The 15,424-nt window shown below is 37.9% G+C and overlaps 1 long non-coding RNA gene across 2 annotated transcripts; it reads right to left on the reverse strand.

Annotated features, from left to right (window-relative positions):
• Positions 1-2,634: 2,634 nt before the first annotated feature.
• On the reverse strand, positions 2,635-6,160 carry LOC133020681 (uncharacterized). Of its 2 annotated transcripts, XR_009682931.1 has the most exons (5): positions 6,071-6,160; positions 5,363-5,462; positions 4,603-4,755; positions 4,338-4,410; positions 2,635-4,029 (listed from the first exon to the last, which is right to left on the reverse strand). It is a non-coding gene; the product is annotated as an uncharacterized LOC133020681 (long non-coding RNA). The 2 variants fall into 2 exon arrangements; XR_009682932.1 differs by lacking the exon at positions 5,363-5,462 and having other exon boundaries at positions 6,071-6,145.
• Between the last annotated feature and the right edge of the window lie 9,264 nt (positions 6,161-15,424).

Genomic DNA, 15,424 nt, shown 5'->3' on the forward strand with positions numbered 1-15,424 from the left:
TTATTGTGATGTGTTTACTCAGCTCACATCATTATCTGTTACAGTGTTATCCACGGACGTGAGTCCTCTGTGCCTGTGAACACACACTCACACACCACTCATGAATTATTCTGCACTCACACTCGCTGCAATATCTCATCCCTAAAGTGACTGTTTAATGTGAGCAGTATCACAGCTGCAACCATTCTTTCACTCGCATTAAGAATCTCTCTTTGCATATTTTACATCCAGACTCCTTTAACACAGCTTTGTTATATTTTAATACGCATGTTCATATGTGTCACGTGACCGTCCAACACATGGTACGCCTCCACGACATGAGGGTGAGACCTCATTTGACCTGTCTGCAACAAGTCGCTCGGCTGAAGGAAAAGCAGGATGCTATAGGATCAACATGTGTTGTTATGATCATACTGAATGTTAATTATACATTTATTTTTATGTATAAAGTTATTATTACTATAAAGTTAAATAGGTTTGTGATTTGACTAGTGTATTTCTGTTGTTTACATATGTTAAAGACATTGACATCCACTGTTACTCTCAACTGTGCATCTTTGTAAATGTCAAATGTGCTGTAAACGCATCCAGTCCAGTCTTTCAATTAAATGTATTAATATATGCATAAATAGGAACGCTGCAAAGAAGTATATAAACATGCAATAAATTATTTATAACCCATTGTTGTGTAGTTTCTTGCAGATTCATTAATAAATGAATATAAATGTTTATAACTATGATTAACAGAATGTAATATAATAAAACAAGTCAATAAATAAGTAAAATAGAACTGCTGAAAAATACTGTAATTACTAATCAATTAAAATATCCTTATAAGTGTGTTTATTTAGTTTTGTACACAGCTCACAAACCTTGTAAACACTGATCCTTTGAGGGAAGTGTTGACAATATCAACCTGTTTTCACCTGTAGCCTTGAAGACAAATATGTTTTATTATTTGCAGTAAATTAATATGAATATAAAGCACCATAAAAAAAATGTAAAACAAAGGTTGAAGATTTGAGTTTTGTAAGGTTTCCGTTCGTGCGGCATGTATTTAATGGTTCTGGTCAGCTGTTTGGGCTAAGAGCGAATCTGACTAGTTTCCTTGACAACACATTGCAACATCTCGGCCATTTTCGTATCTGTATCCCTGGTGATTAAGCCTAAATCTTGTTTTTGTGATTTATGTAGAACAAGATTAAAAAAATACAAAAAAGTCAAACAAATCTGCCCCTTTTCTGGCAGCCAGACAGACAGGGACAATATTGTTTCCTCCTCTCCACTGACCTCCGCTGTGCCTGCATCCTGGATCCTGTCAGATTTTTCAAACAGATGCCTCTTGTTGATTTTGATTTATTTACCCCTCCTCCATCCATGTGCTGTTGAGGTGTCTACAGGGCCTGCGTTCGGGGAGGGGGGGGATGTTTATGTGTGTGGGTTTGCATGTGTGGAGATGATGTCAGCTATACAGATAAGCAAAGACAGATGTGCTGAAGGCCGACAGTGTCATAAGTGTGGACACAGCGGAGAGAATCAATGCACCGTGCTGCGACTTAGTTTGTTTTTACAGTCAAATGTGTTTAAAATATCACTGGGTTCAATATTTGGAGGGTTTTAGAGAGTTGATGAGCTCGATGACGGTGTCGAGTTACACTTTCACAGCCTTCTTCAGGAGAGAGATTTCTACAGTCTGAGCATGATAATGTGACATTTTACAGAGATCACTTACCTAATCTCTTGAATGTTTGATTAAGATAAGGTTTGATCAGATTTACACAACCCCAACAGCCTCACAATTCTCAGCAGATTTTAATTAAAATATACATTTTCTACTTCCTCTTCAGAATTACCATGTGCATGCCAGTATTTTATTGCATATATACTTCTCTTGATTTGGACTGCAATTTGCCATAGAAAAAAGATCCTGTGTTTTAATTTATAATGTTTCTTCAGTGTCAAAGTACCTGAGTCACATCTGTCTGCATATCCATGTTTATGTTGCCATCAAGAAGTGCTAAGATCCAGGAATTATTCTGCGAGAAATCAAGGAACATGTTGGCTGGTGGGGGGCTGGTAATGGGGGACAAGACTTTGAAAACCTTGAGTTTAACTTGGGTTAATGTTGGTCTATTTGAGTTTGGTTGGGAGAGTTTGTGCAGGGTGTGCGACTTTGCCCCACGACAGCAGCTGATTCCTTTCAAGTCATCATGATTCCTCCACACTCTTAACCCGAATAAGTTGACATTACTTGAAAAAGGTGAGGAAACCCGTTGCCTTAAACCGTTTAAGTTTTTACATAAGGTAAAAACTAAACAAGTTAAGTTGTATTAACATAAAAACCTTAGTTGATTTAGTCCACATATTTGAGTTTACATTAGTAATCTGAACTCAAAATCATTAGTTAACATAAATTAATTCTACTAGAAAGTCTAAGTGAATTGAAATTATAATTTTACGTTAAACAAACTAACATGTTTAAGTAATAACAACTACAACATTATTTAACTCTACTTAAAATCATTTGTTAATGTAAGAGATGTCTTTAAGTTTAGTGTAATCATATTTTGAGTTTGCAAAATGCATTGTTTAAACAAAATCAAATGAAAAGTAAGACATTAAACAATACATATAAATGCTCCAATGTATTTTATTCTTGAAAAAACATTTAAAATGTTATATAACAGTAATACTTTTAGGACAAGTATAAACAGACACAAAAAAAACTGCCTGTAACACTTTGTTTGGTGAAGGAACACAGACGTACTGTATAACAATATCTGCTAAATCCTTGTAAACATTATGACCCATACATCAGTGAATTTAAACTGGAAACAACAATTTAACACTGTTTAAGAGATTGCATAAAATTAACTGAGTAGAAAATGCAGTCAAACATACGCCTCTATATCTTGCACTGTACAATACAAGTGGCTGAAAATTCCTTTCCCCTCTCATTTTTTTTTTACTTATATCAGTTTTTACATAATACAAAGTAATAAACACTGATTCAGTGTTGACATTTTTGACTTTTGTCTACCTTTTAGAACAACCACAAATAAAACGTAATCGGCCTCTTCCACTGTTGCTAGTAGTACTGTTAGAAACTAAGGCAAATAAACCACCCATGACAATCACTCAAATAGCTTGAATAAACTAAATAAAAATTAGTTTGGAGAGGGATTATAACACACAGCATATAACAATATCTGATGTATGTATAAAAAACTGGACATATAAACTGGCTACAAGCCTCTAAAACTTAAACTGACTGGAGAAGGACAGATAAACCGTGTCAATTTTCAAATCTGGTGAACACAATATTCAGTCCTGAGCATACACCACAACACATATTGTACCATGGAACACACATGGCTGGAAATTCCTGTCTTTCATTAAACTTAGATAAACTCTTTCATAATACAAATAAACAAAACACGTTTTGTTATGTGCTATTCCCGTGTAGCCAGACACCAAGCTTGTGGATTTGTCCATATGAGACCAAAACTTTATATACATGTATACATGTTATACATCGAGTGTTAACAAATTAATTTGTGTTCGTAAGAAAAATAGTCAGAAATATACCCACAGAATTATTTTTACAGATACAGTCATGTAGAAAGGGCAAAGCAAATTGTGGATTTTGAGTTTTTGTGGGTGCATGGCCTTTTTTAAACCATCTTGTATTAACTGACCTAAAACCACATTGACCTTCACTTAAGATCATTACATTTTTCAGTGTTTGCAACCTTGATTTTAGCGCACTCTGGCCCAACGATAGAAGTACCTGTTGAATGAACTGGAATCTGTGCTTCATCGACTTGGGGTAGTTGAGGTGAAGTGCGTATGCAAGTCCAAATAGAAGACAAACAGCCCTCAGCAGGTCTTCAATGTTAACCATCACCACTTTTTCCTCAATGATTATCTTCAAAGATGCTGGATAGAGATGCAGCATCTTCTTGTTGACTGCTCAACAAGAAGGATCCTAATGTCGATGTGTTGGTAGGAATCATCATCATCTGAGTCCTTAAGGAGACAAACATAAGAGCACAAAGACATCTCTGTCATTAAATAAGCATTAGTAACGTTTAGCAATGTAGCCTAGTCATGGGATATTGCGAAACATGAGGGAGGGCTGAATTGGTCATGATTAAAGGAGTAAATTAACAAACACATCACAAAAAAAAAGCAGTTTTTTGGGCTCAAATACTTCACCCACCCCTACGGTATAGTGGTGAGTAGATAATGAGTCCCTTTAACAAATATTTGATAAAAGATCAACATGACACATTCACAATGTTATATACTCTTTGATAAAGAAAGAGGTTACTTACAAAGCAAGCTTTGAAAAAGTCATTGGAGAAGGCCTCTGAGCATCATTGTACGAATATCTGTTGGATCTGTAGTCTTTTGGAGAGTAATATGACAACAAGAGTTAGATACTGTGGATACAATGACAGGAAATTAATGGTTTGTATGGGAGTGCCCAAATAACCAAGCACAATTTGGATTGTACTCCACAATTAATAAAGTACAACTTTTTTGGAAAATTACATAAGCTGTGAAAACAATGCAAATACAGGATGGGTATGGACCAACCTTGGTCTCTTGTGATAGCTGAGTCAACTGCTGCCCAATGATCCCTCTCTTACATCAAAATATTTCAACGAGACAAGGACTGTGCCGATCGATGCCCTCAAAGAATTCTTTTTTGAGGTTCTTGCCCACAATCCTACTGTACTTCATGTAGATCTGAAAAATACAAAGTTACATTAATAAAAAAATGTATCATTTAAAGTTTTTACAAGCTTTCCGACAAAAACAATGCAAGTGAAGTAACTTGTGACCACTTCTTCAGATGTAATTAAACAGAAAAACATAACATGCCTCCATACTGCTCGTGTGGAGTCATCTGAGTGTCACCAAGCCCACTCCCACTGTCACATTCAAATTCAACTCGAAACGGCGTAATTTACACCAAGTTTTTGCCCTAAATGTCCACTACCTGAAGAAGCTATGTTACTGCGCAGCCTAGGGTGAGAGCTTGTGTGGAGTGTGCTAGGGTGAACAGACTCCAGAGGAGGATATCAGAGGACATTTAGGCTAAAAACTTGGTGTAAATGATGCCATTTCGAGACGAATATGAATGTCAGGGCTTGGTGACACTCAGATGACACCACTGATGGAAGCAGAATGGAGGCATGTTATGTTTTTTCTGCCGTTTTATTACTTCTGAAGAAGTGGTCACAAGTTACTTCACTTGTATTGGTTTTGGTTGCTTTTTAGTATTTTGTAGACTCAAACACTTCACCCACCCCTCCATTCGACGTAGCGGTGAGAAGATAATGGGTGAACATACCTGGTCTTCTGTGAATAGAGCAGGCCAGCGTTCCATTATCGTGCTTATGGCAGGTTCAGAGTCGAAAGGTCAGTTGGGCAGTTTCACACATGTGTGCCTCCTGTGCATTTGGGTGAATCTTAGATAAGTATACCTTAAGAGCATTTATGGAATTCAATTAGCACAAACATTATTGGTGTAAGCAAGGGAATGCTACAGTTCTGGTGTAGCTCCCATGTTTTAACCTGTAATGTTTTAAAAGGTGACCCCTTTTCTCAGATATAAAATCACAGTACTTACAGTTCCACTGCATTTTCACAACAAAGAGAAAATTAAAAAACGTCAGCCTAACATCTTAGTTGCAGTAACATAAACGCATTTTGAATAGATATGGTTATGAACAGAAAATAGCTAGCGTTAGCCACAAGCACGTGCAATCATAATGCCCCTCACTAACACAAAGCCTTTAGGTCACTGTTCCCAGAGATATCCACAGATTGTTCAATTAAACACTCGCCATTCCACTTGGTGTAGGATTAATAAACGCTGCTTAATACAAAAGAAGAAAAAAAAAGGTTTTCAAATGAATGCTGAAGCTTTGTGGTCGGCAGCTATCTATGAGCCGACAGAAAATCACATTGACACAAGTTAACTTTAGCTTGTATGGTCACTGGACCGTTTTTCTTTTGTAGTAACATATCCAGGAAAGCTACTGAAAATTATATTTACCGTTCCACTTGGTTTAGGCTTTGACACCATCGAATATCACTCGTGAAGCAGCAGCAGCAGCCAGACTCCTCACACCGGGCCCTGCAGGCATGTCCCAACATGCCACCGAGCAGAAATTCAAATAGGCCCCTCCCCTTTCTTACAGAAAAGCAACATTCTAAGTCAGCTCTGCTTAACATCATTAGTAACATTGTGTGTTTCAGGTGAGTAGTGCAAACAACTAATTTGATTAAGTAATGACATACTGTTTTCACGAAACTAGACATTATAAGTTATGACCACTAAACAAATTTAGTTCAAATAAAATCCGGGTTAAGAGTGCAATACAGATCCTGTTATTATGAGTTAGCAGATGACACTCAGATGCACTGTAATAAAGAGGAGCCTTGTTAGTGAAAGCCGAACAATCCACACTGCAGACACTCATATTTCACTCGATTTCGCAAAGCCCACCGTGATAGCAGGCTCCTAATGACCGGGTGAAGAACAGCAGTCTAGAGATAATTCAATAAGAGGAAATTTTGAAAAATGCACCCCAGGTCATAGGAGGCTTCGTATGAGGTTAACGTTTTTGCAGCGCTGTCATATTTGGATAAAGACCAGATGTGAATAAACACATAAACATTTTTGGATTACTGGCAGACTGAATTAACTATGAATGTACAAAAAAAGACACCGGCGTATGTTTACGAGCAAGCAGGCACACGCACTCATGAAAGCTATCATGGTGAATGACAGCTGATGCATAGTGTGTCTCTGAATGGGGGCCATGCAGCGACAGTGCAGTGACTCCCATTGCTCAGCCAAGTATAAAGAGACTTGATGGAGCATCTGTTTGGAGAGCGCAGAAACAACAGGCGGAACAAGAGTGGAAATCTGGACCAGACAGTCTGCACATTGTCATGCAGCCTCGAATTACAGCCCATAATAGACACAACAGTGGAAAATCACATTTACACAATCAAAAGTCCTGTAGAATTAAAATGAACACATCATGCAATATGTCCTTAATACATGTGTAACACTAACATGATCTGCTGCAGCTGCTACCAACATGTGGCTCTGAGCATGTGTCAGTGTGTGTGTGTGTGTGTGTGTTTGTGTGTGTGTGTGGTAAAAGAATATGATCTAATTCGTGTCTAGAGGAGTCGAGCTGTCATTCAGTTCTAACATGGCCTTCACCTTGTTGTCAGCTTAATATGATTGTGACTCAGAGCCAAAGACAGAGCATCTGTTTATGACACGGAGGGATCAATACTCTGGAGTGAAGCATCGTTAATCTTGTTACTCACTGACTTTGAAAATAAAAGCAGTGCTTCATCCTGAATGTGGGGAAAAGGGTAATGATACCAGGGAGTGCTCATGGATGTTAGCACCATCTTAAATTATAGCCTGACATTTTCAAAGCGGGTTGGTATGAACATCTTTCTTACGAGGCTATTTCAAAATGTGCTTTCGGAGGAAATCAGCATCCAAAATGTGGATTTTAACATGCAATGTTCATCTGAGATGATACAGTGCATAATTACACACGATTTCAGGAGATGAAACCAGTAATTGTGCAGCACCTACAAAAAAGAAATACATTTATGAAGACGATGTGATGAAGCTGGAAGGGAGTAAGGGGACCTGAGGGGGAGCTGAAGTCGATCGCAGCTGACACTGGACAGGTTGCCAGTCTATCTCAGGACTGTCACATATAGACACAGACAATCATTCACACTCGCACGACTGCAGGTGCCAATTAACCAAAGCTACCGAAGACATGGTAAATGGAGGAAACTTGTGCAGGCATGACAACTCCAAACCTCCTTACTTTGAGGCAACAGTGTTAACCACTCCAACGTGTAATAAAACAATATAAAATACCGTATTAGCAGTAAAGCTCTCATATTCATATCTTACCTAAGCATTCTCTCTATGGTACATTAAGTAGCAAAAGCACTTGTTCTGTATAAAAGTGATTCCTGTGATGGGCCTGTATGACATTAATAAATTGTTGATAATGCATTTTGATGTGTACTACAGGTTACTTCTTACCACTTCTTGAGTAATTGTGAGAGAGTCTCAGCTGTCAATCATGACGTTTCACAATGTTTTTATAGTATTAACAACTAATTAAACCTAAACTTATCAGTGTGGAACTACCCAATATAAACAATTATTGAGTAAAAGTTATCTAACGTGTACTTTGACTCTTTAGTTTGGCCAATATCCCATCTTCTAACACGGAGAAGGCATGGGGGAGACACTTTGGCCTCAGTTTTGGACTTTAGCATGTCATCCATCTTTATATGGTCTGGCCAAGAAACAGTGAGATTTGTTTGTTTGATTTTTCCATTCGGTAATTTTTAATTTGCTTTGATAAGCCTGATTCAGAAAAGATTTGAGAGAGAATAAATTGATTTTGGACACTTCAGACTGATTTAATAAAGAAATGTGAACGACTTCTTTGTCTGAAGTGAGGAAAATAATTAATAACAAACCCATTATATAATCAGTACCTCTGAGGAAAAAGCAGAAATCTGTATTTCTGCAGTCTACAGGAGAATAAGACACAACAGGAGCAACCTGGGGCGGCTTTCCAGGGAAGTTGACATATTTCCTCGAGCAAAACCACGTATACATGTCCCTCTTCAGTGTATATCCTCAGTGACAACGATAAATGTACTGAGCTCATAAAGATAGTTTTCCAGTCCGACGGCAGGGTGTGTTTACCAGTGCGTTCCAGAAAGTGGAAAGGAGTTTTAACGTTTATAAACTAGATGCCTTGTAAAAATCTGCCTGGGAGATGACACGGTTGTGCTCCTTGCTCCATTAGCCTTTTCCTTCATGTCTCTCCCGGCCGCCTATGTCATGCAGTGATTTACGCAGGAGCGGAAAGTTTGCACTGTTGCAGTCTGTGTCCTCTGCGTATGTCATCCAAGTGCTTAAGTAATGTTTAATTCGTCGGTAATCTGAGACACTTAAGTGTGATCTTTTAAAAGGAAAAAAAAGTCAAAAAAAACCTACTTGAAATTTCTAAATGATAACTGCCGTGCAGAACTTTGATTTTGAGTCCTTCATTTCTGTGTAATCGATCAAACTGATGGTAGGATTGCACATTGTGGATTCCTTCAGTTCTGTTTGCTGGACATTCAGGACATCCATTAATACTTATTATAACAAAATGCTGAAAAGAAGACTCCAACAAATGGAGGTCTGTTCAAACCACCATCCTAAATCATCACTGTGTAGCTGCTATCAAGTTGTCTGATCCTCTGCAAAGAAATTAGTTTTTGTCATTTAACAAATATATGAGGCTTAAAATTGAAGGTCAATGATTTGCTTTGCAAGTTACATCCTGTTGCCCAATCTCTGTGATTCTCACCAGATGGCATCGAATCAAAGTATCACCTCAAGAGAAATTACTGAAGACATCGGTGAATAGCTCTTTGCTACGATGCCATCTGGCAAACCTTCAAGCTCTGTTAGGTTTCTCTTACACATATCAAAAGAATTTAAGAATTGCCCAGCATCATTCTAGCTCACATATATTATCTTTCTCTACTGCTACGTCTCCTCAAGTGGATTTCATGTGTAAAGTCAAAATTTTGCAAACCTGCATCGCAAAGCTGCGCACTGGACCCAACCTGTTACCCAGAATTATCGCCAGGTCAAATCTGGACCCATCTGGAACTGTTAACACATGACCAACAACCCGACTCATCACCTGTGATAAAACACACATGATTCATACACAGTCAGTCACATAGAATGGGTTGTGGCCTCCTGACCTCCTGTTTTGGTGGTAAAATTGTTTCCTCAGCGATGAAGTGCCCAGCTTGCTTTTAGTGGAACTTTATACAAGCAGCAAAGCCACTCAGGACATATTCAGCACTGGCTAATTTGTCTTTATGTAATCCATTTTCATGTATTAGCTACTTTGATGTAGGTAGTAAGCTTTCACAATAAAACCACTTGCGGATGACGAGGCGTCATATGAGCTGATATTTTAAAAGTTTTTTAATTTCTAATTTCTGTCCGGGGCTGTGGTTGAGGAGAGGTTTTCAAAATTACACAAACCTTCTTCCCACTCATCCATACTGACTCAGTAGCAATGACTGGACACATTGGCACAGACTATAAAATATGGTTAAAACAAATCATGATGTAATAGTGCCGAAACCAGTTGAATCTTGTTTAAAGTCAACATCTGTCTCATTGTATAAAAGAAGATCTAATCGTGTCACAACTTGCCCTTGTCTGTGGTTTGTGTGCTATATAAAAAGTCAATAAACACCTTGGGATCCCAGTCCAGGTCAAACAAGCCTTTCAGGTCTCGACTTGCACTTCCATTGTTACCAACCCCAGCTTCACGCCTGCAGGACTTGGCGGTTGTTTTCTAGAAACATAGAAAAAATCCACAACCAGCACAATCAACTATCTCTTCCATCAGGATCATGATCTTTTTCCCTGTCTCTGAAAAATGAAATGTCAAGAGAACTGCGATCGTTGCATCTGCAGCCATGGATTTTGACTTTGACTTCTTTAAGTGCATAGATTTTAACATAAAGCTAAGAATATTCTTTTTTTATTTAATATTTATTGAAAGTACATAAGCTCTACTTAACTTTCATATATTCCTATTTATTTATATTGTGTTAAATAAGGTATTCTATCATTTTCGGTTTTACTGTTGTTGGATACCTTCCTTATTTCTACTTCTGATGTCAAAACAAGAAAAATGTATTTAGATATTTTGTGTTTTTCATTGTTGTTGTTAATCTGGATACATTTGGCTTTGATTCAAAGGATGTTTATTTAAATGTATAGTCTGTCCTGATTGTTCCTTGTGTTGTGGGTTAGTGTGTTAGTCTTTTCTTTCATCCCCTTTGCATATAATTGGACTGATCAGCCAGTATGTATGTCCCATTTGTTTTCCTGCCTTGACCCTTGAACAGTAAGTGTCCTCTAGCTCCTTCGATCTCTCCTGCTGCTAACCAAGACCAATAAGAGACAAGACCAACAACAATGGATAAAAAATACATAAACCAGGAGCTGAGTTCTTAGCTCGGTTTCTTTTTCTAAATTACAATAGAGCCTGAGTTCTGCTCATCTGATCTTTTTTTCGTGCTACGCATGTTATAGCTTGGTCGTGTTTTTTCAAATGTATGGGTAAAATAAGGTGATATTTTAAAATTCCACGTGTGATTCCTCATGCTTTCAAGCTCAGTCCCTCAGAGCTACACACAATTCAGGCCAAACATCACAAAGATGCATTTTATAGTAGCACTTTATAGTGCTACAAGTAAATATATGATTTAATACGTCATAAAACTGATATTTTTATTTATCCTTAACATGATTATGTCTGTGTGGTAAAGATTGCTGCACCCTAAAAGTAAAAAGAATTGAAACTAAAAAACCTGCATTGACATGACTGGATCGCCACAATCAACATAATGTGATTAATAGGGGGGCTTCAACAATGTTATCTATAGTTTAAAAGTTTTGGTAAACTTGTGCACCTTTAGGTCAAATGTTTGTTTTGTAATAGCAATTAATTTTGAGAATTCACGGCCCCCATCGTGTAAACCCTATTATTATGATGTCATTGTGACCTTATTTATTCTACCACCACCATTCAGGTGCAATGTCCACTTGTATCAACATCTAACGGGACGATTTCCAGGAAATTGGTTGGGCACGTTTATACTCCTCTCAGGATGAACCAGGTTGGATTTGGTGACTCAATGTCTTTCAAACTGTGACACAGAATTTGAGTTTAAGTAGGCAACTCTCCACGTGTTTTGATTAAGCAACCGTGAGCAGCTCGTAGGCCTATAAGATCAAAATGTTAGACAAATAGAGACAGATAGTGTTTGTGTTACATCCTCTGTTGTCATTACATGATTATAAATGTATGTAAACTGCTTTAATTATGCATCAGTCCGAAGCTGGTGGGACCACCTTAAATATTTATTGATTATAAATGTCATATTTCATTATAAACCTCCTTCATTCATGGTTGGTTTACTCTTTGCTTTGGTTTGCATTCCAACGTGTTTGTAGTCACACTGCTCCAGCAGTGTCTCTATATTAGTGGAGGTTTAAACAGTTTATAATACAGTGCTAACAAAAGGTGGAAGGACTGTAAACAGCTCCAAGTCACTTCAGCCTTTTCTTCATGGTAACACAAGGGTTACATATTCTGCAGGTTTCAATGCTAAGTTGTAAATTTGCTATTGTGTGTCTTTGTGTGACACCTCATCACTGTTATTTGACCAAACCACAATAGAAAGGAACTCAAATAACAGTGTATGTGTGTATGTACCTCGCCTTGCGTTATCAGCACCTATTCAGTTTCTCTTCAGCTGAAAAGATGCAGGAGCAGTTTAAGGAGGAAGAACAATGCTGCCCTGAATTCATGTGATTTGCTGTCTCGCATCAAATGAACCACAAAGTGGGCAGATCGGAACATCTGTGGAATGGACGGTGCTTGATTCTACCCACAGCTCCAGCAGTGATCCTTGCATGTGAGCGCACAATAACTTACGAAAACTTCCTTGGAAAAATGCAGTACTAATTAGTTTACTGTCTGTTCTTCAGCACTGCTTGCTGAGCCCCAACATTGTCTCTTACTGCAGTATTAGTTTTCCATTTGAAAATGCATGGGTTTCGAGGGCATCACACAAACAAAATGACACCATGTCGTTCTTCAAGATTTGTATGGGAAACTGTATTGAATTGCACGGATATGTGATGATCACACTGGCATCCGAACCATGGATACAGTGATGATCATGGTTATGTAATTATGAGGATTTTCTTCCTCTGGCTTGGATTTTATCCTCTCTGGAGGAGGATCAATTGTAATCATCAGAGCTCCCTGTGGTAATGAACGTAATGGAAGGCCTACTTTCAGATGCTGGTTTAACAAGCTACAATAAATGCTTCATAACCATCATATTTTGTTATTGATGAAGACATGCATAAATGACAAAAATCCAAAGTCTCTATATGTAGACGTGTCTTATCGATACACACAAGTATTTAAACAGCCTAAGAAAGAAACTATATGAAAATGTTTAATGTAATGCATTTGTGTTGAATCCTAGAAACCCTGCTGTTTGTTAAACAGCTCCAAAAACATACTTAACGTTGCTTTAGTGCCTGAGATACTGCATATTGCATTATGGCTGTTACTAATTTAATGAGAAAATGGCAAATTCCTTTTCTGAAGGAATCACACAGAGTTTATATATATATATTTGTTCTGTTTGTTGGAATGACATAAGTAGGCTGTCCATCATCTTTACTGATCCAATGTGAAAAAGAAACAGCAGTGCACGGATTCAAATGTTGCACCAAGGAACATTCTCCATTCCTGACAATGAAGATATTGTCGCTTTGAAGAAAACTGAGGAAAGACTTAGATCACGTTAAGGTCTGCAATGGTACTATATATATAATTTATATATATAATAAATATATATATTGAACTTGTGGTTAATAAAGTGGTTTGCCGGAATATGATCTCCTAAAAATGTCCACATGTGTTCCCAACTTTGAGAAACGCATTAAAGGCTGTGTGACAAATCAGGACCATAAAATTTTACCTCTGTTTAATATAGCCAGCAAAATGGAACTAATTTTGAAAAAGAGTGTTTTGGTGCCCGAGGCTGAAGGGAATCTGAGCCTCCTACATTTAAGCCGATACTGTATGCACACAGATTTAAGAACTATAGGGTTCAACTACAACTTTGACCTCCGCCAGGTTATGCATCCGTCGTCCCTGTTTCCGTCAGCAGGATGATTACTCAGGAATTACTAAACTGGGTTCCATGAACTTTTGTGTAGGGCTGGGACATGACCCAAGGAAGAACCCAATATATTTTGGAGCAAGTCCGGAAAAAACGGTTGGATCCATTTCTTTTTTTCTTTCTTCAACAAAGGGAGAGTGCGTTTTTGTAAATTTCTCAAAAATGAAAAGACCAATCAGTCTTGGCAGAGGTACGTTCTTCTTCTTTCCGGGATGAAACAGGTCATTTTTCTCACTTCACACCAGTAAGAACTCCACTGAGGTTTTGGACTCATTTTAGGTGATTCAGCCCCTGTCATCTTCCAAACTGCTATTGTTAATGGGACCATCTTTCTCGATAGAGGCAATAATAAAAAAAAGAGCAGATGTAAAACGCCTATCAGATTTTCCAGAGTACCTCATGATTTTTCAGGGCTCTGGGGACGTGGTCTGGTGTGACTGTCGGGGCCTTTTTACAACAAAGCATATTCACAGAGGAAAACAGGAAGGATGACGACTGGACCAACTGAGAAATGTCTGTGATGGTGATTTTTTTGCTGTTTTGTGACTCCTCGAACTTCAGCAGTCTGTAGGAGATGACTGATATGTGACTGTGGGGGTGAAGACAGGGTGTGACATACTGTTGTTCTAGAGTCACTAGAGTTTTGATTCAAATGCAGGTGAGAAGGTAACAAGGAATATCTTTTACAGCAAAGCAAATTAGAAGAATACAGAATATGATATTGCATTACTCCTCTAACAAATGGGAAAACTCATGCAGACAAGGAAAAACTCCCCCGATGACACGTCAGGAGGAGAAGCAGAGAAAAGATCCCTCTTACAGGGTCAAAGGGCATTTCACAACTAGAAACAACTCCAGTGACAATGTTGGGTGAAGAGTGTGAGACTTGTTAACACATTGTCATTTTTAACCTGGAGACCTGGAGAGCCTACACTCTCACAAGAGTTAATTTTACCAGGAAAGAGGTTGAGATTTAAAAGTTAAATTTCGAAAATTGAGATTTGATAATTGGTATAGATAATGGATGGATAGACGTTAAAAATAACAACACAACAATCACGCTGATATTCATGATAACAATCAACCTAAACCCATCTGCATGTCTTTGGACTTTGGGAAGAAGCCGAAGTACCTGGAGAAAGCCCAAACCAAACTGGGATTGGAACTGAGAACTTATGGAAACGTATAAAATAAACTGCATTATCATTGAAAACAGTGTTTACAACCACATATTGACAGTAAATAGTATCTAACCTGTGGTTATTTTTCTCGTACACATGGAAAACATTTGTCTTGATCCAGGAGTCAGGTTGTGCTGACGGGCACAGTTATCCACATTGGCCACATGACAACAGAAATTACCCTTTGAATGAGGCATGGCAACACTACTTGTGGTAAAACTGGAGGAAATTACAATAGAGTCATTTAGTTTCATAATTAAATGATTATAGAGATCAAAAATAAATAAAATCTAAACCAAGCTTATAATCAGGTTAAGTTTGTCTTGTTCGGTCTACAAGCACAAAAACAACTGAAGCCTCTACACAAC

The sequence above is a fragment of the Limanda limanda genome, chromosome 15, assembly GCF_963576545.1.
Source record: "Limanda limanda chromosome 15, fLimLim1.1, whole genome shotgun sequence".
In the NCBI taxonomy this organism is placed as follows: domain Eukaryota; kingdom Metazoa; phylum Chordata; class Actinopteri; order Pleuronectiformes; family Pleuronectidae; genus Limanda; species Limanda limanda.